The sequence below is a fragment of the Oryctolagus cuniculus genome, chromosome 20 (genome assembly GCF_964237555.1).
Source record: "Oryctolagus cuniculus chromosome 20, mOryCun1.1, whole genome shotgun sequence".
NCBI lineage: Eukaryota > Metazoa > Chordata > Mammalia > Lagomorpha > Leporidae > Oryctolagus > Oryctolagus cuniculus.
The window spans coordinates 33,106,339-33,129,254 of NC_091451.1; the positions used below are offsets into that span (position 1 = coordinate 33,106,339).

The window sequence follows — 22,916 nt, forward strand, 5'->3', positions numbered from 1 at the left end:
CCAGGGTCTTTTCCCAGAAGTCTTTGCCAGTGCCTAAATCTTGCAGGGTTTCTCCAATGTTCTCTAAGAATGGGAGGTGTCAGGTCGTAGATTTAGATCTTTAATCCATGTTGAGTGGATTTTTGTGTAAGGTGTAACGTAGGGGTCTTGCATCATGCTTCAAAAAAATTATATTGTTTCTCTACATCTAGTTTACAGGACATTCACGGGAACCATAAAAATGACACACCACAAATTAATAGATAAATTCAAAAAGTGAAACATTGTGTAGCCATCTGCCATATCCTGATTATTTCAATAAGCCAATGTCATTTATAAAAAGATAGCAGCTCTTTTACATTTAAAAGAACACGAGACATTGAAAAAACAAAAATCATTCTGGCTGTAGGTATATGGTATAGATTAGTGGTTCTCATATTTTAATGCATAGAAACACCATGGAAGCTTATTACAAGGGTGAACCTTTAAGCTCTGATCGTGAATGTTCTGATTCAGGAATAATCAACTGAGTTCATGCCGAAAAAGTACGTGCTAGGTCTCCACTTGGAGAGATCCTGGACAATATGTCTAAACTTGGACCTGGTGCTCTTCTGGCACTTTCTCAAGAAACTCTTCTGTTGGATTCTGGTGCTTACACCAGAGACAGCAGAAGACTTGGCTTCCATTAAGCTCTACACTCAGTGCCATCATCTGTATGACTTCCCAACAGAGCCACTGGGGGGCTTTGAAAACACACTGACAGCTGCACCCCTCTTCAGACCACTTAAGATGGGAACTCTGGAAGGACTAATGGGCATTGGTATTACAAAACCAAAACAAAACTTCTAGAGTGATCTTAAGGAGCTAACTATAGTTTCTTTAAAATTGTAGGCTACCCAGTGTATATTCAAATGGTAAAACAATTAAACCTGAATTTTAATGGTAATTCACAGAGTTATACCAGTAATACCATTCTCACAAGCATAGCTCTGATTTTAAAATGCCTTATTTGATTTTTACAGGGAAATCAAGAAAGACTTTAAAAAAACTGTTATTAGAATAATAAGGAAAGAAAGGAGGAGGAAAAAGTTAATTTTGCAATTCTGCAGCAACAGACTAAAAGCAATATTCTCTCTCCTTTCTCATAAAGAAGATCCTATAGGTTGCTCCACTTCCTGCAAAGCCTTGGCCTTGACACTTGTGCTTAGTCGTAGGTGCCAAACAGCCACACAGCATTACTGTCCTTCTCTTGATTAGTTGTTTGAGGGAAATAGAATGTCTAGAAAGGAAAACAATCCCCAATTATTTATTCTAACTGTTGTAGAATGATCAATAGGAAACCTACTAAAAACTAAGACACCAGAGTGAAAAACCAGAGCCAATGGTCAATCTGGGGCCTGTGCAGAATGGAGAACAGCATTGTCATGTGAAGTAGTGCTCAAGAACGGAGAGGAAAACTGGCCTCTGCTAAGAAGGACAACAGAAACCAACCACCTTTATCTGGAGTGACTGCACTCCTCTATGTACTAAAAACAATAGAGAATCCTCCCTTCAATACAATGCCAATGGAGAAGAAATAGCAATTGATTCCTGATAATGCCACGGCCTACTAGTCTCTAGCAAACCACTCAAAACACTGGTTTTTATTTCATCTCTGGAGATGTTGTATGGAATACAACAAAGAGCCAAGGATGTAGAGTTAGATCTCCTAGATTCAAGTACTGGCTTTGCTATTTCTTATTCAGTGGCCCTCATTTTCCACAGGTATTTAACAAAATCTATACAAAGTCTTTTTAGGTAGGAGTGGTTAAGTAAAAGACATGATTCTAAAAGTGATTTTTAAGCTATGAAATTTAGCGGCCGGCACCATGGCTCACTAGGCTAATCCTCCGCCTGTGGCGCCAGCACTCCAGTTTCAAGTCCCGGTTGGGGCACCGGTTCTGTCCCGGTTGCTCCTCTTCCAGTCCAGCTCTCTGCTGTGGCCCGGGAAGGCAGTGGAGGATGGCCAAAGTGCTTGGGCCCTGCACCTGCATGGGAGCCCAGGATGAAGCACCTGGCTTCGGATCAGTGCAGCACGCCGGCCGTAGTGGCTATTTGGGGGATGAACCAACGAAACGAAGGTGTTTCTCTCTGTGTCTTTCTCACTGTCTAACTCTGCCTGTCAAAAAAAAAAAAAAAAAGAAAGAAATTTAGCAGTGGCTATCATGCCTATCTACTCAAATGCGTCAATAGCTTCTGCACTTCCAATAAATGTAGAGATAAAGGTGCAACATAGATGTTCAATAAATCCTTACTGAATGTAAAAAGCATGAATGATTGAACACATAAGGCAAAGAAGAAGGGAGGAAGGAAGAGTGTGAGGGGAGAAGGAAGAAAAAAGGAATAAAATATTTTAAAACATTTAAATCTTTTATTCAGATAAAGAATTATTGATCAAAAGTTTATGAGCTCTTGTCTTTGCTTTGCCCAGTTCTTGGCACTATGATTAAAAAGGAGCCATGGAACAAGAGGATTCAGAAGAACCACAGTGAAACCCAGTCAAATCACAGCTTTACAGAAGAGGTAAACTGAGTTCTACTGACAGATGATTAGATTCTGGGTTCATCTTGATATCTTTCAATAAATAGAATGTAATTAAAACATACAAAGCAGGGATGTGATCTCAGGTCCTTGACTTCTCATCATTTCCAAAATAAATCCTTAGAAGGGTAAAAGTCCACTTCCTTCTTACTAGAATTACCTCTTATATTCATTTGAAGAGTATAGATAAATATCACTATTGTATTTTATTTTTAAAGATTTATCTTTTTAAGATTTATTTTATTTATTTGAAAGACAGAGTTACAGAGAGAGGTAGAGACAGAGAAAGAGGTCTTCCATCTGTTGGTTCATTCCCCAGATGGCTGCAACTGCTGGAGCTGCACCTATCCGAAGCCAGGAGCTTCTTCTGGGTCTCCCAAATGGGTGCAGTGGCCCAAGGACTTGGGCCATCTTCTACTGCTATCCCAGGCCATAGCAGAGAGCTGGGTTGGAAGAGGGACTAGAACCGGTGCCAATATGGGATGCCGGCACTTCAGGCCAGGGCTTTAACTCACTGCACCACAGCGCCAGCCCCGATTTATCTATTTGAAAGGTAGAGTTACAGAGAAAGAATGAGGGAGAGATCTTTCATCCTCTGGTTCATTCCCCATATGGCCTCAAAAGCCAGGGCTGGGCCAGAGGAGCCAGGAGCCTTGGCTGGGTTTCCCATACAGTTGCAGGGGCTCAAGCACTTTGGCCATCTTCTGCTGCTTTCCCAGATGCATTAGCAGGGAGTTGGATCAGAAGTGGAGAAGCTGGGGTGCCAGCGCCACAGATAGTGACTTAACCCTCACCCACTATGCCACAGAGCTGGCCCCCTTAACTAGCATTATATGAAGTCATCCATCTCAGAAAGTATAAAACAAGGAGATTACACAGCATGAATTACAAAAAAAAAAAAAAAAAAAAAAAAAAAAAAAAAAAAAAAACTGTTAAAAAATCTTTAAAGTCAGGACTAACAAAATTAAGTTCATAAAGTAGCCATTCTACCAGAAGGAAAGCAAATAAATTATTGCAACCAGAAAAAGGAACATTTAAGCAAACCTCAAGGATGAAAATATACTATCAGGTGATACAGCAATTCTGGGAGCACAGCCCAGCGTGAGGTATAAGCAGACATGTTTTCTGCTTTCATCTATCATGAAGCACATGCATTCTCTCCCTCGCTCTCCTGCAGTCCTTGCTGTCTGAGGCTAACTCTTCGTGATCTCTGCTGTTAAGATATCTTCCAGGCACACTACTCTGTATTAAGGTCCCTTTTGAACTTCAATAACTAGATCTCTTGAGATGAGGTGCAAAGATGACCCGTGTTACACTAAACTCCCTGCTATAAGAAATAACAGGATCATGCTACAAGGTTTTGGAATATTTAAACTGACTGATTGACTCAAAAGCCTTTCTTTGGTCTTTCAGGCAGGATATTAATATTAGAAATCACACAGGATATGGAATCTGAAATTCTAAATATAGATGGTTTGTCTTCTGCTGATTAATGATATAATTGGGCTAAGCAATTATTTCTTCTGTATCTCAGCTTTGTCACCAATCGAAGAATATGTCACTAGTACCCCTTCAAATGGAAGTGTCACTGTGATGCAAAATAAGAAAAACTGAAGGTAATAGGTCTGACATTAATAGAAGAAAAGTTAGACTTTATTAGTATAATTATGGATTTTACATGTAATCCTTCACATAAATTTCCATCAGTTTTCTCAGTTTCTTGGATTTTTCCTCAAGTGTGGGGAAACATGATGAGACCACTCAGTCTGTTTTCCCTCTTAGCTACCACTAGCTTAAAGACATCCAGTTCAATCATGCTATGCTGTACCTGCAGATTGAATTTCCATTACTGACTGATTTTTATTTAATTTCATTGAAGTCTGTTTTTACACATCTTAAAGTTTATTATTCAACTACTATTTTATTATATTATTATATTAATTATATTATTATGTATTATAATTATATTGTTATATTAATTATTATTAAACTGCTGTCAGTTTGCCTATTTGCTACTTAAACTACATTTCAATGGTTTTGTCCATGTCTAAGAATTGTTTCCACTCTTTGCTTCAATTGTCACCACTGAATTGAATTGAACAAAGAATGCTCAAGATGAAAAAAAGGACATACTCAATTACTAACAAAGCCCCAAATTGCCAGACATTTAATGGCATTTGGATTACTTCTGGTTTCCATAGATCTTAGCTACTTTCCCACTAGTCTCTGAATCTTGGTTTTTCCTTTTTAAAAGGTGGAAAAATGAAAATATTAAAGTTACTTTCATAAAATAGTAAAGCTTATTAGAAATGAGAAAGAGGAAAATATTGCAGGAGCCCAAACAGCACTGAATTCACAAAGAATCCTTTGATCAATAGCAGTGCAGAGCCCACACTAAACTTGTAAATACTGTGAGGAAAAAAGTTGCTAAATTCCAGTAAGTCCCATCCTGATCTCAAACACTAATAGTGGAATTTTATAGATTGGTTAAGTTACTTAGGAGTTCATTTGGAACTATGGGTCAAAATTACAACTGTATTTTGCTTATGACCTAGCAATTCTGTTTATATGCATCCAAAGCTATGTAACAAAAGTGTTTTTTGTAGCATTTATTGAATCAACAAAATGAATGTCTGCTTTTCTGGGGGGGCAGTATATACTACTAAACAAGTTACAGTGCAAAATTTTTATGAGTACAATGGAGAGTTAAACTGATTGACATGAAAAGATTTCCAAGATTATCTCTTAATAATATTTATAATTTGATCTTACTTGTGCTGTATATTTTATGTACATATAAATGCCAATATCTAGTTTGACAATACATAGAGTCATTGACAGTGTACTGCTCTATACTAGGAGAAATGGGAGTATGTAAAAGAGGGGTGGTTTGTGTTTTATTCTAATCACTCCTCTATATTTTGAATCAGGTACAATGAAAAAAAAATCCCTATATTACTTTTGCAATAAAAATTAATATTTTTAAAATAAATTTTGTACTATTCTAGACTAAGACTAGGAAAGTAAAATAGATACTTAGAATACTGTTGATCCGTTCTCTGATTCCCTTTATGTGCTTGATTTGTTTTAGTTCCTGAATATAAAATACAAAATGTATTGCTGTTGTATGTGGTACCACAATCCTAATGTCTCAGGTATAGTCACAGTTATTTTCCTCAATAAATATTTTTAAGTAAACATCCAAATAAATGAAGTAATGAATGAGTTAACTGCAAATATTAGTATCTCCAAGTGCTTGCTTCCTTATGCAAAAGTCAAAATCCTTGCAAAATTCATTTATAATCGCAGGCCCCAAAATTTCTGGTATTTTCTAAGAAGTAGTGGATACTATGACAACTTGAATAGCTTTGGACTCCTTCAGTTTGTGAAGTTTCATTGCATTTATTTTGCTTCCCATATCCGTGGCTCTCTAAGAGACTACCAGGTCCAGGGACATTGCTCACATTCTTATGTGCAGTGACCTGCTGTGCTTTCCCAGCCTCTGGCCAGCAGCCTCAAAGATGTTTCTTCCAGAGTGCCTATGTCCTTCCTGGGTTGCCTGCAAATGGAGGCTCACCATCTTACACAGCTCTCCCCCACCATGCTGTCAGGGTGTGCCCTTGGTTCCTGCACATTATACCTGATTTCCACGATGTATTGACTTGGCCCTCTAGAGTTTGTGACGGTACACGTTTTCTTCAACTGCTTTCTGCCTCGTGTTCTTTTCCACCAACTTCAGGATCTTACAATGTTCCACACTCTCCAGAAATTAATTCCTGCTCAGAAGCCATAAAGTAACACTTTCTCAGAGGGTCAGGTGAATAAATCACAATTTCTTAAGTTGTTTTTACAGACTGCATCACAAACCCAGCCTAAACCAGTTCAGCTAAACTGGGCTGTCCAGCAGAGCTGCACACACTCTAAAGGGATGACTGTGACCACCAGATGACACCACAAACCACCCCAACCCCAAGGAACCAAAAGTTGGAGAATAGCCAGAGGCTCTAGGAAGTCAAAGTCCAACAGATGACAACATCCAGTGACTGGATTCTTCCTCAGCATACGCATACCTGGTCTAACCACAGGCCCCATTACATCCTGACTTCTCTTTCCCAACCACACAAAAGCTGCCCAAGTTCCCAGACTGGGGAGGCAGGTTTGGGTCTTATCCTCTGACCCCTCTCTTTTCCCAAAAGACTGGTGTCACAAATCGGTCTTTGTGCTCATTGGACAGCAAAACTACCTCATTCAGTAATGCTACTGAGTTTTCTAGTTAAGGGCTCTTTTACTGTAGTATCATATCACCATCCTTCTAAACTCTAGAAACCCGCGCCTCTACTCTGATCATACGGCTGAACCAACTCTTGATGAATCTAAGATGAATCATTCAGATTTCAATTAGTCTCAGGTTTATGATTCCATTCTCTCCTAAGACAAATCTTTTCTGCTAAGAAAAGTTTGTAATACTGCAGATATTGATGTTGATGACGATAATATCTGATATCCACTGAGCCCTTTCACAGGTGTGCTCCCACTTCAAACACAACATTTCATTAATTCCCATAACATCCTACTCAGGTCAGTGTTGTCAGTGGCCCCTTGTGGGGAGCAACCCGGACTGGACTGAGTTACTGGAATTAAGACTTATTCTATGCATCTGCTCTCCCACAATATGGCGCTGGGAGAGGAGAAAACAGCTTTTACACAGCTGCCTCCAGTTCAACCAATAAACAGCAGGACCTGCTCCTGATTGGAGGAGAGCAGCATACTCGGCATGTGGGCAGCCGAGTTGGGATTGGCGGAAGAGGACTATAAAGGAGGAACATCTAAGGGGAACATCTAAAGGAACACCTGTGCAGCCCCCGAGAGAGCCGGCCGGCGGTGTGCCGCTCCCCTGCGGAAGTGGGGAAAGTGGCCAGGGGGAACTGCCCTTCCACGGAGGTGGAAGGGACAGCAGCCAACCCGGGAAGAACCAGCAGCAAACCCAGGGAGGGCCGAGCAGACAAAAGAACAGCGCAGGGTCCTGTGTCGTTCCTCCACGAAGAGGGGGAGCAACATAATGGTGCCGTGACTCGGATAGGAAACCTAGGAGGGAAAAAACGGGAAGAAGTGGGAAAATATTGGAAAGAGAGACTAGCAAAGAGCCTATGGAAAAGCCGGACGGAAAAGGTGCCGGAAGAAGCTATCAAAAGCCTAGGCATAGACTCAGATACGGACTACGGGGGAAGCTGGGAGAAATCTCTAAGGTCGAAAGTGAAAGCTAGAACAAACAGACTCGGATACGGACTGTGGGGAGAGGCCAGGAGAAATGAGGGAGGAGTATTGTTGGAGGAAAGCTTGGGGAAATATACCGGGTAGAGAAAAATGTTAGGGAAATTGAAGCCGCGGGGGCAGGCTGAGGCGGAGACGAAAGCTACTTTGGGATTCATCGAGTTAGCCCGGGAATAAGGGGCGAAAAGTTAAAACCAGAAACGGAAACGTAAGCCAGGTTGGAATCCGTCAGATTAGCCCAGGGAGCAAAGGACGGGAAGCCAAATCATGGGGCGGAAACGTGAGCTGGGTTGAATTCGCCAGGTTAGCCCGGGGAACGTGGATTGAATGCTAGTGGCGGAAACATGAGCTGGGGCTGTGTGACTCGTGGAGGCTGCCGCGCGCAGAGAGAGCGTGCGGGGCACAAGTAGATAGGGAACGCTGGGCTAGTGCGAGGCCGTGGTGCAGGCGCGAAGCCGGGAAGCCGCGCAGATGAGAGAAGCTGGCTGAAGCGGCTCAGAGCCGGGAAGCCACCGAGAAGCCGCCGAGAAGCCGCCGAGAAGCCGCCGAGAAGCTGCCGAGAAGCAGCCTCGGGGCGGGCGCCGGGAAGCCGCAGGGATAAGAGAAACAGAAGTTTTAGAAGTAAAATGAGAGAAATAGGAATGCTGGTAGATAGAAGTAAAATAGGAGAAATAGGAATGCCCGGAGATAGAGAAATAGAGAAAGGCCTCCCCACAACACAGCAATGAGAGAGCTTGGATTCGGTCTGCCTGATTCGGATGATAAGCACCTGCGGGTGGCTAGCAGCTTATGCGCCGCAGGTCACTGAAGACAGGCACGAATTAACACCAATAAGTCTCCCCACAATACAGCAATGAGAAGGCTTGGGTTCGGTTTGCCTGATAGGACTTGTAAGCACCTGCAGGCAGTTCTAGCAGAGCAGAGCATGCGCTGCAGGGCACAGAACACAGGCATGCATCAGCGCCTAAAAACCTCCTCACAACATGGCAAAGAGAGGACCCGGATTCGGTTTGCCTGATTGATAGGACTTGTAAGAACCTGTGGCAGCTCTAGCAAGCAGAGCAGAGTGTGTGCCGCGGGACACCGAAGACAGGCGCGTATCAACGCCAAAAAATAAAAAGAAAGGGGGATCTGTGGGGAGCAACTCGGACTAGACTAAGTTACTGGAATTAAGACTTATTCTATGCATCTGCTCTCCCACAATATGGTGCTGGGAGAGGAGAAAACAGCTTTTACACAGCTGCCTCCAGTTCAACCAATAAACAGCAGGACCTGCTCCTGATTGGAGGAGAGCAGCATACTCGGCATGTGGGCAGCCGAGTTGGGATTGGCGGAAGAGGACTATAAAGGAGGAACATCTAAAGGAACACCTGTGCAGCCCCCGAGAGAGCCGGCCGGCAGTGTGCCGCTCCCCTGCGGAAGTGGGGAAAGTGGCCAGGGGGAACTGCCCTTCCACGGAGGTGGAAGGGACAGCAGCCAACCCGGGAAGAACCAGCAGCAAACCCGGGGAGGGCCGAGCAGACAAAAGAACAGCGCAGGGTCCTGTGTCGTTCCTCCATGAAGACGGGGAGCGACAGCCCCTCTTTACTGCTGAGCAACTGAGATTGAAGAAGCTTAACCAACTTGATAAAGCCATTTGATGTGAGAACCTGCACCCTCCCCGCCAGCCACTACCCAGTTCATCTGAAGACAGTATTCTGCTTAAAGGGAAGAACATAAATGAGAATTAATTTTGTGCTTTGAAGTTTTGAGAACAGAGCCATCAAATAATCAAAGTTGGCATGCAAAGACTCATTTGTAGTAAGCCAACATTTGTAAAGAAATGGTACTTCAGTTAGAAGAATGTGTCCACTTATCTCCTTTGAATAGCCTTTTTTTTGTTTTCAGGAAAAACGTATAGCAATAAATGGAGAAAGCAGAAAGCATATGTTAAAAATCTTCCTTCAGGCCAAAACAGGTAGGTAGTGACTCTCTGTGCCTCTGACAAATAAGAAGGGAAATAAATGTGCTTCTAACTATTGAAAGAATTGTGCTCTCAGAAGCTCACCAAAAGCAAGCAATATGCCACCTTCTCCAGACCTTGGTGAGAGTTTCACTATGTCCCTGCAAACCATCATTAATGTAGCCAGAGGAGAGCTCACTAACTGAGACAGGCTTGTGCAGTTCAGTTCCTCCGTGGATTATTTTTTTCTCTATCAAGTCAGTTCTACAATGGAAACTTCCCAGGCACTCATCTCTTAAAAACTCTTTGAACTCACAATGCTCAAGAGGAATGGCTTTGAAAGCGTTTTCACAATGGCCAACACCAGCACCAATTAATCAGTTCCCTTGAAAAGAAAATTGGAACAGGTAGAGTTGGAGACTGGCTTACAGACACAAGAGTTGGAATCATTGTTCTGAAATAACCTCTTCCTGCAGTTATACACCAGAAAGAGTTTTTTCTCCACCAAATAAAATGTTAAGAAAATAATGCTTACTTATCTATTTAATGGGACATTGAAAGGTTTATTTAGATGCTGTTTGTGAAGTGCTCGGGGAATGAAAACTGCTCTACACGTGCTAAATATAATTACTACCCAAACTAGCACTTTTATGTGAACATTCTATGTGGTTTCTTCCTCCAGGAACTCTTATTTCAAGGCATCTTAACGCCTCTACACGGAGCTTTCCAAAAGACGTCCATGCTGAGAGTCTGTTGAGAAGCCCTGGTGCCCCTGAGCCCCCCAGACAATACAAAAATTAAACTACTGATGCAACTGACAGACACATGAAGGCATTCTCAAAATGCTTCACAGTTCATGAGAGGAATCTCATGAGTCAAAAAGTTATCAGTGTAAAATCAATGCAAAAATCAAACAGAAAACCCTAACGTCATGGAGTTAGGATTCTGTCAGAAGAATCATATGATGCCGCATTAGCTATGCCACCTAACCACAGAAGCAAGGTGTCTCCTAGGAAGAAACATGAAAAATTAAAACCATCTGGGCTTGGAACTCTTCGCCCACAAGTCTTTACTCTGTAATATCTAAATTACTTAAGAATGAGCCCTACTCTCTTGACTCCTGCCTGTTGTGAATTTCCAATGAGTTGCAAAATCATTCCAGAGGCTGGAACAGATTTCTAAGGCATAGAATAGTGTAAATAAAGAGAATCTGTTTTGTTTGCAAATGTTTCGGGATTTGATATACAACCGTCTTCCCATGTTAACATGGATTGGATTCTGAAATCAGTTTCATATTCAATGTGAGGGTATATACCTGTGGAAACAAGAAAATACAGATATTGGGTATTCCTGATCTGAAATGCATGGGACCAGGAGTGTTTCAGATTTCAGATTTTTTTCATATTTTGGAATATTTGCATATACACAATGAGAAATTTTGGGGGATGTGACACAAGTTGAAATAGAACTTATACTTACTATAAACCCTATGCACAAAGCTGAAAGCATAAAATTATGCATTTATTTTGAAAGTCAGAGTTGCAGAGAGGGAGAGTGAATAGAAAATAATTTTTACTTACTATAAACATTATGCACAAAGCTTAAAGTATAGCATTTTTTTAAAAAATCCATTTATTTTGAATGTCAGAGTTACAGAGAGAGAGGAAGAGATAAAGAGACCCTTCATCCACTGGCTTACTCCCCGGGTGGTTGCAACAACGAGCACTCACCCAGGCGAAAGCCAGGAGCAAGGAGCCTCACTAGGGTCTCCCACATGTCAGGGGCCCTAACACCTGGACCTGCTCCTGAGGCTTTCTCCAGGCTACCAGCAGAAAGCTGGATCAGAAGTGGAGAAGCCAGAACACAAACTGGAGCCCACAGGAGATGCTGGCTTTGCAGGCAGCAGCATTATCTGCTACACCACAACACTGGCCTGCAAGTATAGTTTTGTATGCTATTTTTAACAATTTTATACATGGGGACCGGCATTGTGGAGCAATGGGTTAAGCCACTAATGCCAGATCCCATATGAGTGCTGGTTCAAGTCCTGACTACTCTACTCCCAATCCAACTTCCTGCCTGGGAAAGCAGCAGACGACCGCCCAAATCCTTGGGTCCCTGCACCCATATGGGAAACCCAGATGGGGTTCCAGACTCCTGGCTTCAGGCTAGCCCAGCCTCTGCCATTGCTGTCATCTGGGGAGTAACCAGTGGATAGAAGATCCCCCCCACCCTCCGCTCCTCTCCTCTTCTCTCCTCCCTTCTCTCCACCCCTCCCTTCGCCTCTGCCTGTGTGTTTGCGTTTCTGTCTATCCCTCCTGCTCTCTCTTTCAAATAAATATATAAATATTTTAAAAAGTAATAATTTTATGAATGAAGCCAAGTTGCATGGCGTGAATAACTCATTTGTGGAATCACATTGCTGCTCAAAAATCTCAGATTTGGGAGCATTTCAGATTTACTTGTAGAGGATGTAGAGGCTGTACTTACAAATAGCAAAAAGTCCTAAAATATCAGTAGGAAAGATGAATTACTTAACACTATGAGGAATCTAATGAGAAGAAGCTAGAAGAAATTTGGTTACAGAAATATATTATTAATCTGAAGAATATTTATTCATAATACCTTTGAATAAGAAAGTGCCCCAGAAAATGCTGAAGTTTCATCCTTTGAACTGAGTGACCTGGAAAATGAATTCATCAAAACAATAATGAGACAATTGAAGAGTGATCCAATTGGTCTTCCTCAACTCTAATTTCTGTGAGTGAGTTACAAAGTCTGAGAAAAAACAGCCAATGCTCCCGTTGCAATCAACATCAGCTGCCTGCAATCAAGCTCAAACAGTTTGCAGGTGTTTTGGGGACTTTACTGGAAGGATTTTTGACATTTATGTATAGCACGCCATACCAGGTCAGGAGTTGAAGGAGATCAGAATGAAACAGAGAATAAGCACCAAGCAGTTGGCTAATATTGCATCCAATTAAACAAATAACATGTTCGTTAGAAACTCTGGGTGTGCAGAGATGTACACAAAATGAAAGTAGCCACCATAATGTTTTAAAGAATTTGGAATTCCGGAATTGGTTTTTTGGGTGGCTGTGCACATACGTTGGTGTATGCATGAGTGTGAAGTTTCTTAAGTTTTTCAATAAAACCATTTAAAACTGTTGTTGCTTTGAAGAAAATGCTATTCAATATAAAAGTATCTGAGTTGACAGCAATAGCTTTATGTTTCACAACTAAATACAGTTGGGGCAGATGTATTTTATAGATGCAACAAATATATTTAGCATGGAATTTAAGTTGGCATAGGGTCCATTAGAAATAACCATGCTGATGAAAGCCGGAGTAATGCTGAGGTTATTTGCCCTGGCCACCTTCCAATATCTCTTCAGAGTTATTGCTATGAAAAGATAAGGTATCATTGAAAATGCAACTGTTTCTGTCCCCAGGGCTTCACCCAATCGTCATACAATATATATTGGAAGTGCCCATCTTCATGAGGATATGGACTACCAGAATAAACAAAATGTTAAATCTTTGGTAACACAAAACTTCCATTTTCCATAATCAAAAGATAGGTGTCTTTTCCAGAAAACTTTGGCTATGACTAGATTTCCTACTAAGTACCCAGTATTAAGAAAAAATATACAAAACTTGGAAATAGGCAAAAAGACAGTTGCAAGCCTGTTACTCATATTGGGGATTATATATTAATGACACAGTCAATAAGTATTCAATTCTTGGGGTAGGCATTTGTTACAGTGGTTCAGATGCCTCTAGGGATGCCCAATCCCATATCAGAGTGCATGCTTTGAGTCCTGCTCATCTACTTCTAATCCAATTGCCTACTAATGAACACCTTGGGAGGTAGCAGATGATGTCTCAAGGACTGGATCCCTGCCATCCATGTGGGAGATCCAGATTGAGTTCCAGGCTCCTGGCTTCAGCCTGGCTTGGTTCTGTTTGTTGTGTATCCCTAAGGAATAAACCAGCAAATGGAAGATCTCTCTCTGTCTCTGTCTCTGTCTCTCTCTCTCTCTCTCTTTCTCTCTCTCTCTGTCTCTGTATGTGTGTGTTTGTGTGTGTGTTTTTCTGCCTTTCAAATAAAGTGAAAATAAACAAAATTTTTAAAAAAGACTCAATCCTCTAAGAATTTTTTTTCATCTAATGTGCTATTACTGATTACCATCTAGAGTCTGTGACATTTCATGCAAACTTGATTTTTGCAGACACAAATAATTTGGTCAGGTGTAGAAGATAATACTAAATGATATGGTTTTGTTGCCCTGGAACACAATGAGTTAGTCAGCTTTTTAGAACTAGAGCCAATACCTGACATGGGCTATGTCTGAAGGAAAAGTATATTTTGGCTAATAGTTTGGAGGTTTATAGTCCAAGTTCAGGCATTCCCTAAGTCTGGTATCTGATGAGGGCTGTGCATGGTGGAACATGAGCAGATGAAGGGTCACATGGTGAACCAGGAAGCAGAGAGAGCATCTGGGCCCAGCTCAGATTTTATTACCAACTTTATGAGAATAACCTTCTGAGGTCACGTCCCCAGTGGTCAAAGGAGCTTCCATAAGACCACCTCAAACGGGATAATTGGAATAAGTCTCCACTCTCCCAGTACCATTAGCATTCCGTGATTCTTGGAATTAAACATTTGAGCTCAGGAATCAAATCCTTTTCAACACATAGCAGACACGAGACTTAACCTTAGTTTACACTTTCAGTATGCTTTTTCTGATGAACTATAATATCCTTTGATTTTCTACAGCTTTTGAACTATTATATCATTCTGCTGTTTCTTTAAAAAAAGGTAATACATTTGGCATATATTTAATATTTATGTGAAAATCATATTTTCAATTTTTGAAAATTATACATGGACAGCTTTCAAGGATGTCCCACTGACATGACCACATGGATTCAATTGCCAGGGACAATTAAAGTACTTTTTTTTTTTTTATTTTGAGAAGTGTCCCTTTTGAGCTGTTTGAATATAGGGAGATATTTTCTTGGTTCCAAGTGACACTAGGGTTCTACTTTTGCAGACTGTTTTGTCTGATGTCTTTACCTCCCCCTTCTAATTTTTCAACTTTTCTATTTTGCTTCATTTTTTTTTCCGATTCTTGGTCAGGTCTGTTAGTCTGTCCAATTCTAACTGAGTTTTAGTCATTTTTATTTGTGTGTATGTTTATCTATCTGTAAATTGTAAGAGAATTTTAAAATATATTCCTTATCCACTGGAGAGCAAGACATCCTGCTGAGATCTACTTGGGGTTTTGGGTTATATGATTAACTCTGGCCTCTTGCTGAAACTGTGTAATGGATACTTTCTGTGTGTAATTGAAAAAATTCATAGCTCCATTGTGTGATCATGAAATATTTGCTTTCCTCTGAAAATCACTAATAAATTGTAAATTCTCTCAAAATAAAGTCTATTCTGATTGTTTGCATGAATCTAAAACTTGCAGAACCCCACAGATCAGAAACCCAAAATTATAATGCTTTGAATGTCCAGTCTTTCAATAAAAATCCTCTTTATGAAAATATAAGCTAAGAAGCATTTTTCCTAAAAATTTAAACCTACCAAATCAGAATGAATCTTGGAACTGATTTTTAATATTCATTTAAAAGCACCCATAACTGGTATATAATACAAGCATACATTTAATTTTTATAAGGAATTCAAAAGGTATTTTATAACACTGTAAGACTGGTTTCATTCTCCAATGAAGAGACTATAAATATGAAATTCTTAAAGTTCTACTACTTATTTAGTGCTCAGATAAGCTAATAGAATTTCTACAAAATATTTTAGATTTAAAAATGTGAAACTATGTGTTAAAGTAAAGTTTTAAGAAATATTTTTTATTACTATTATTAACGTCTTCAACTATATCTGGTTAAATATTATTTCCAAAATCCTTAGTTTATGTGAACCTTTTATAGAATGCTAAAATGAGCTAACTGGTAAATAATCTTTCCAAATCTGGGTAAGTTTGAGTAAGATAGCTCTGTTTGTACAATGTGAGTTTTTGTTTTTCAAGGGATAAAGAAAGTATTTATGTTTTCAACTTAGGTATCAAATTCTTCCTATACAAAATTTTCTAATGTTCAAAATGAGTGTTTATACCAAGCCACACAGTTTCAAATTTAATGAATCTTTTTTGTGTGTGTTTATTTCTAGCAATTTCAAATATAATGAAAAGGCATGAAATACACCAACCTTTGCAAGGGTGATTCATCTTGATGAGTTGATTTATAGTTTGTTAACCCTTTACTTCCAAATAGAATATTAATGCAAACTAGAAATTTTTTCTCTATGGTAAAATGACATGTGGTTTTGTATCTAGAAATCCCAAATAGCTAGAAAATGATGAGTGTTTGGTTTCTATATATAATCTCTCCAGATAGCAGATTTCTCTATTTCAGTGAAACAATTGTGCTACGTGCAGACTTTTATGCCCATGATTTCAATGAGGGGGAACAAAAAGGAATAACAAAAGTTTTTCACTTATGAAAGATCTAAGTTCACTTCTAATTATTTTTCATTGCATATTAATTTAAAATATCGCACTGTCACTTTCATGACCTGGTAGTTAAGGTCTTAGGACCCTGATTTGATCTTAGGCAAGAGAAACAAATACCTTTTGATAAATCTTTTGTATTATTTTTATCAAAATCAGGCTCTATATATATTAAATGTGTATGCATATATGTGCTTGTGTATTAAATATCGAGACATGTTTAATGTAACTCAGTTTGGTTGATATGCCCCATATTTCTTAAATATTCTAACAGTTACCACTGGAGTTGTATGCAAAGTGTTTATCAAATCAAAGGAAAATCTCAGCCTGCCTCAGATTAATTTTATATAAGTAAAATGTAATACTTCAGAGGATATAAATTTCTTGGATTTGTTATGCCCTTGCTGTCCTTGACATGTTTTTACTGGCATAGGAAATGCTTGTCAGAATCTTGTATCCCAATGGTGCATTTCAGTCTCCTCTTTTCTCATGTTGTCGGTTACCATAATAAATCAATCATATTCATTTGGGTTTGATGTTTGAAAGCTTGGGTAACAGCTACACGCAAGAAATTGGGCATTTCACAAAAAAGTCTCAGTTCTTCAGTCAAAAGAGCTCTACCAGTTGTTTTTGACTACTGAAATTTCAAGAAGTTAACTCATGAGAACAGGCTCTCAACTACGAGTTAGCATCAGTAACTCTCAGATTGTCCCAAGAGATTGAATCAGAATTTACAAGACCCTTTTTCACTCAGAAGCAGGTAACTTCATGGAATCTGGCTCCTGACCTCAGATATTTAAAAAAAAATCATAATTAACTTACATAGTACAGAGTAAATGGATAGGGGAAATCTATCAAATGTTTTTTGTTTTTTTTTTTGGAATAGGGTTGTGTTAGATTTACGTTCAGTTGTCCTATATACAGAAGCTCTTTCTCTTCTTTGGAATTTCTCTTGAATCTTTACTTTGTAATTAGTATCTTATATATAAGAATTCATATATGAATATTTATCAGTGGTCTTTAGTAGGTCATAGAAACACATATTATCAAATAACTAAGCATGGATTTACAATTTTTTGCACCACAATAAACTTATCTCTTAATTCTATTTTTCCAAGAACTTTTTGAGGTACCTTTGTGTGTGTGTGTCTGTGTGTGTGTGTCTGTGTGTGTGTGTCCTCAGTCTCTATTTTTCTTGGAAATGTAGTCATTTGCTAGAACTTGACCTCTTTTTTGCCAGAATATAATTGGAAAAATTGATTCTGCAACCCAGGCTACACCTGCAGCAACATATTGGAGAATAAATCTCATTATAATTAGATATGACAAACACATCATTAAGGGATATGGGCTGTATTTCATATGTGGAACTGATGCCCACACAAACCTTCCAGGAAACTGGGGCAATACCTGTTCTATGTCTTACAGGGTCTCAGCAGAAAGCAACTCATTCAAATTTATATGATACACAGGTCAACCTGTGGATACAAATTTCCAGGCTTGGATTTAGTTACTTAGCCTTGGACCTTGGAATAGAAGATCCAAAAGGCACATTGAAAAAGCCACACACATACACACACCCCTCACGCATAACATGATATTGAAATTCAATCTTAAATATCTTATGGATTCTCTAGACAGAAGTTAATTCTCTGGGCTCAATATTTAACCTGCTCAACACTGTGAGCCTCTGGATTTTCTGACAATTTGCAAGAAAACTGATATAATTAATTAACACCTCTTGCTGAACCTCTGTATGTGAATCCAACAAAATTAGAATGACAGCAGCACATTTTGTGATCAAGTAGTTTTGTCCCTTGGTCAACCATTTCAGAATATTTTTCCTGAGTGACATTATTAACACCTGATCTTCAAATGCTTTCCATATTTGCCATTTTCTGGTTTCCTTGATAATGAGCTAAATTTTTGATACATGTTCATTCCAAAAGAAATTCATGGGAATCATTTCTTATTTATGTGAGCCACGCTTTCTAAGTTTTTGACAATATCCAACCTCTACTGAAAAAAAAAAAAAAAGGAATGAAGTAAGGTAAGCCTCATTTTTCAGGACATCTCAGTTCACCTGAACATATCATTTCCTGGAGATATACACAAGTCTTTCAGTTCTAGTTCAGTTTTTAAAAAATTAACACTCTTGCAAATCACCAGCCCCTTTAAGATGACTTTAAATCATGTTTTTCCTGTAGTTTCTTGATTATGCCCATTAATTCACTAAAATATGCACATACTTGCCTATTTTGTTTAAAAACTGAGCAGAAAGGTGAGTTATATAAACATAACTATTGTAGAAAAATGGACATACAAGATTGAAGATTGAATTCGGGGCTTTATTTAATAAAGTTTATTGCTCTGTCCAAAATTCTTGCAAAGATAAAATATCTCTATTCCACCCAAGAAGGAACAATGATGATGATGACTTTAATGGCCAAAATGAGAGGGATATTTCATTTAGGTTATATTTTTGTGACTCTATCAGCCCACAGTTCTCTTTCTCTCCTGTCTACCCAAACAGTGATATGAAAGGAATTCAGACTGGTATATGTCAGAAGGATTATGCTAACATAGCTCAGATTTGCAAATAAAGCAGTTCTAAGGACCAGCAAAGAAAGAACAAAGCACATTCATTTCTATTCCATTACCATTCAGCAAAACCAGCAAGAGGTATCCACCCACACAGTTGAGTAACTTGGCTAGCACACTTTTCACTTCATAGTATTTTAACAAGTATTCTCATATAAAGATGATTGAAAGAAAACCTTGACTTCGATCCAAATACTACACCTGGTGTAGACTCAGTGATGGATCTAAAATTTTTATATATTCGCCTTTATATTTCTGGCTTCAAATAACTCACATAGCAACTGCTTTAATTACACATTTGAAAAGAACAAAAGCAACAGTAGAAGTAGTAGAGGTCCTAAGCAAGTGGAGTATTGTGACGGTTATTTGGGGACTCCTTGTGTCACTCCAGATTTAGCAGGGTGGCCTTGGTTAGCTATGAATTATCTATCTCATCATAGCAGAACTCTGAGCAAGAGGAGGCCATGATCCATCTCTAGATAGGCCCTAACTCCTTGCAATCAGTGAAATAAGTTTCACTCCTACTTTTTCATGTCACTCACCATGTCCTAACTACACATCTATAGCTTCAAGCACAAATCACTTCAGGAGCTTTATGACATAAACATGAATGGTGGGGAAGATGACTGCATGTCAGACCTGAAAGTTGAAAATCCTCCAGCATTGTGGCACAGTGGGTTAAGCTGCTACCTGCAATGCCAGCAACCCATTTAAGATCTGTTTCTAGCCCCACCTGCTTGACTTCTGATCCAGCTCCCTGCTAATGCACCTGGGAAAGCAATGGAGGATGTCCCAAGTACTTGGGCTCCTCTCACCCATGTGGGAGATCTGAAAGAAGCTACTGGTTCCTAGCTTAAGCCTGGTTCAGCACCAGCTATTGTGACCATTTGGGGAATGAGCAGAAGACTGAAAATCAATCTCTCTCCCCACCCTTCTCTCTCTGTAACTCTGCCTTATTAATAAATAAATAAATCTTAAGAAAATTCAAACACAAAGCAATCATTACCTGCCCACAAGTTAAATCTGTTTCTTATTCATCTCTTCCTGAGACCTGAAATTGGATGGTAGAGCTTTATTTCCTAGTACAGGAAAATTATGAATAAGAACCAAGTTATTAAGCTGGTCAATAAGTCATCTCCATTTAATCAATGCATGTTTGAGCATTTTGTGCAAAATGAAGAGCATATAAAGATGAAGAAAATAATTAACATTTGACCAGAGTTTAATTGGTTACAGAATACTATGTGCATCATCACCAAAGGTTATGTTACTTTACTGCTATTGAATTTTTAACTACTTCTATTAATACTAGAACTACTAATGGTACTACTAGTCCTATTTCTATAACTATGACTATAAAGAAATTCACCTGTTTTCACACAATAGTACTCCTAGAATATGCCAGACAATGGAAATAGACATTATATAGCAGGTCTTTTTTATGAAAAAATATGCAGGGATTTCAAAAAATTTTGCACCAGAGTAGCCTTGAATAAAGAAAATAAATTCAGTCAAAATGTATGAGGAACTGATTCTCTTGATAAACTTTGTTGAAATGATCATCAATGCTATTTATCCTTCACTTAGAGAGTTCTTAATTTTGTCATTTTATTTCAAATTGAACCCACATTCACATAAATAAAGTCTGATATGTGACCAATTGAGAGTACAGAGTCACCTAGTGCTTCTCCCTATGTCTCATTGCATTATATTTGAGGCTAGTTCTTATTTTCACATTATCACTTTCTTATGTTAAAGAATATGTTAAAGGCAAAACAACATGATATCGACATTACTTCATAAATTCTACTGTCTTGGGGCTACTATCACAAATACCATAGACTGACTGGAATAAACAATAATATTTCTCACAGTTCTGGAAGATAGGAAGTCCAAACCCAAGGTGCAAATAGATTCAGTGTCTAGATTACATATGACTAGCTTTTCACTGTGTCCTTACATAGAAGGAGAGAGGGACCAGATTTCTTATGTCTCTTGTTATAAAGGAATTAATTCCACCATGAGGGTTCTAACCTCATGAGTAATTACCTCCCAAAGGCCACTACCTCCAAATACTATCATTGGAACTAAAGCTCCAGAATATGAATTGGGGGGAAACATAGCATCCTACTATAAGAGAAAATGGTTTAAGTTCTCCAGTAGAATACCCAAGATAGCAGGCAGCATCACTATGAAACAGCTTAGTGCAACATGATATCCTCCATAGCCCTTGCCCATTTTTATGCTAAACTATGTTCTTTTGGTTTTTTACTTGTTATTAAAGGTAGCATTAAGTCCTTGTTTATAATGTATCTGAAAAGCAAAAGGAAAGAAAGAAGAAAGAAGAAGGAAGGAAGGAAGGAGGGAAGGAAGGAAGAAGGGAAGGAAGGAAGGAAGGAGAGGGCGAGGCAGAGGGGAAGGGAATATCATTATATTCTTAGAATTTTATCTATGAAAAATTATTGAATCTGTTAAAACTAAAAAAATTAAAGCTAAAAAGCTACATATATAGTATATATTGAATATATGTTTATATATATTTGAATATATATACATATTCAAAGCCTAACCAGCAGAACCTCAAAATGAGGCCATATTTGAAGATTGTGAGATATGTATTTAAAAATTTTAGATGAGAATACCTTGGGAAAAGAAGTTGATTTTAATTTTAATAACAAGATCCTTGTAACAGAAAAGTAAGGACACAGAGGAGAAAGCCATATGAAGATAACGGAGACCGGAGAGATGCATCTACAAATTATCAATGACTGAAGCTTCTAGAAGCTGGAAGAAGTAAGAAAGGATTCTCCATGAGTGCCTTCAGGAGTGGAGTCATGCTGACCCCTTGATGTAGCACTTCTGGTCTCCATAACACTGAAGGAATAATTCCCTTCTGTTCCAAGCTACCTAGTGTGTAGCACAGATTGAGTATCACTTATCCAAAATACTTGGTATCGGTGGAGTTTTGGATTTGGGATGTTTTCAGATTGTGGAATATCTGCATATACATAGTGAGATATGTTGGGGGTAGAATCCAAATTTAAGCATAAAATTCATTTATGTTTCCTGTGTACTTTATATGCACAGCTTGATGGTAATTTTATACAATATCTCCAGTTTGACTGTTTTCACTGCAACCCATCACATGATGTCAGGGTTGAAATTTTCCACTTTTTGCATTATGTGGATGCCCCAAATTTTCAGATTTGGGAGTATTTTAGAGGTCAGACTTTCAGATTATGGATGCTCAGTACCTTGTTGCAATAGCCCTAGGAAGCTAACACAATATTCAATTGTAAAACACACAAAGACACACACACACACACACACATTACTATCTATTTCCAATTCTACTACAGTCATCCATCTTGCCTGGTGTTCAGGGCTACCTACGGCTTTAACCCAGTCAATCTAACACCAAACTCTACTACCTTCCACATTCTAAGCTTCAGTATACAGTTCAGTGAAGGAGAAAGAAAAGGCTAGCAAGTTGGAAAAGTATTTGTGGACTTTTTTTAAGCTAATTGTATGTGGTCAAATGTGAACAATCTGAAAGCCTTACCTTGTGAAATGCTTGGGGCCGGCAGAGACAAGCATGCATCCATCAGCACACCAAAGCCTGTGCCGGGATGAAGGGGGAAACAGCTTTTTTGATCCCAGAGAGGATCTTTCTGGATAAGTGTTGTGACCAACTTTATGACTGTGTCACAACCTTGTTAAGCTAAATGTGTTTGTCAAACAATGACAGAGTACACTTCAAGCCTGTTAGCAGGAAGCAGCTGTACCAGGAAGCAGCACTGAGTTTGGCCCTGATCCAGTTAAAAGAACTGAGAGACTATTTGATGTAGATTAAGAGAAATAAAAGACACAGTTTGAAACGTCCAAGAGCTAGGGTTAACAGAGGTGGTGCAGCAGCTGTGAAAGCCGCTTCTAATTAGAAAAAGACAAGGAGTGGGAGGGTTCATGCTACCACATACATAAATTTATTTTAAGAGCTCTCTTGTCTT

At 39.0% G+C, this 22,916-nt stretch overlaps 1 long non-coding RNA gene across 6 annotated transcripts in view; it reads right to left on the minus strand.

The window, feature by feature from the left end:
* Positions 1 to 22,608, minus strand: part of LOC138847271 (uncharacterized) — a 241,126-nt gene extending 218,518 nt beyond the window's left edge. For all 6 annotated transcript variants that reach the window (XR_011384998.1, XR_011384996.1, XR_011384999.1 and 3 more), the window contains exons 1-2: positions 22,472 to 22,608; positions 12,398 to 12,455 (exon numbers count right to left, since the gene is read on the minus strand). This is a non-coding gene — a long non-coding RNA (uncharacterized lncRNA). The remainder of the gene's footprint in view (positions 1 to 12,397; positions 12,456 to 22,471) is intronic.
* Positions 22,609 to 22,916: the final 308 nt, after the last annotated feature.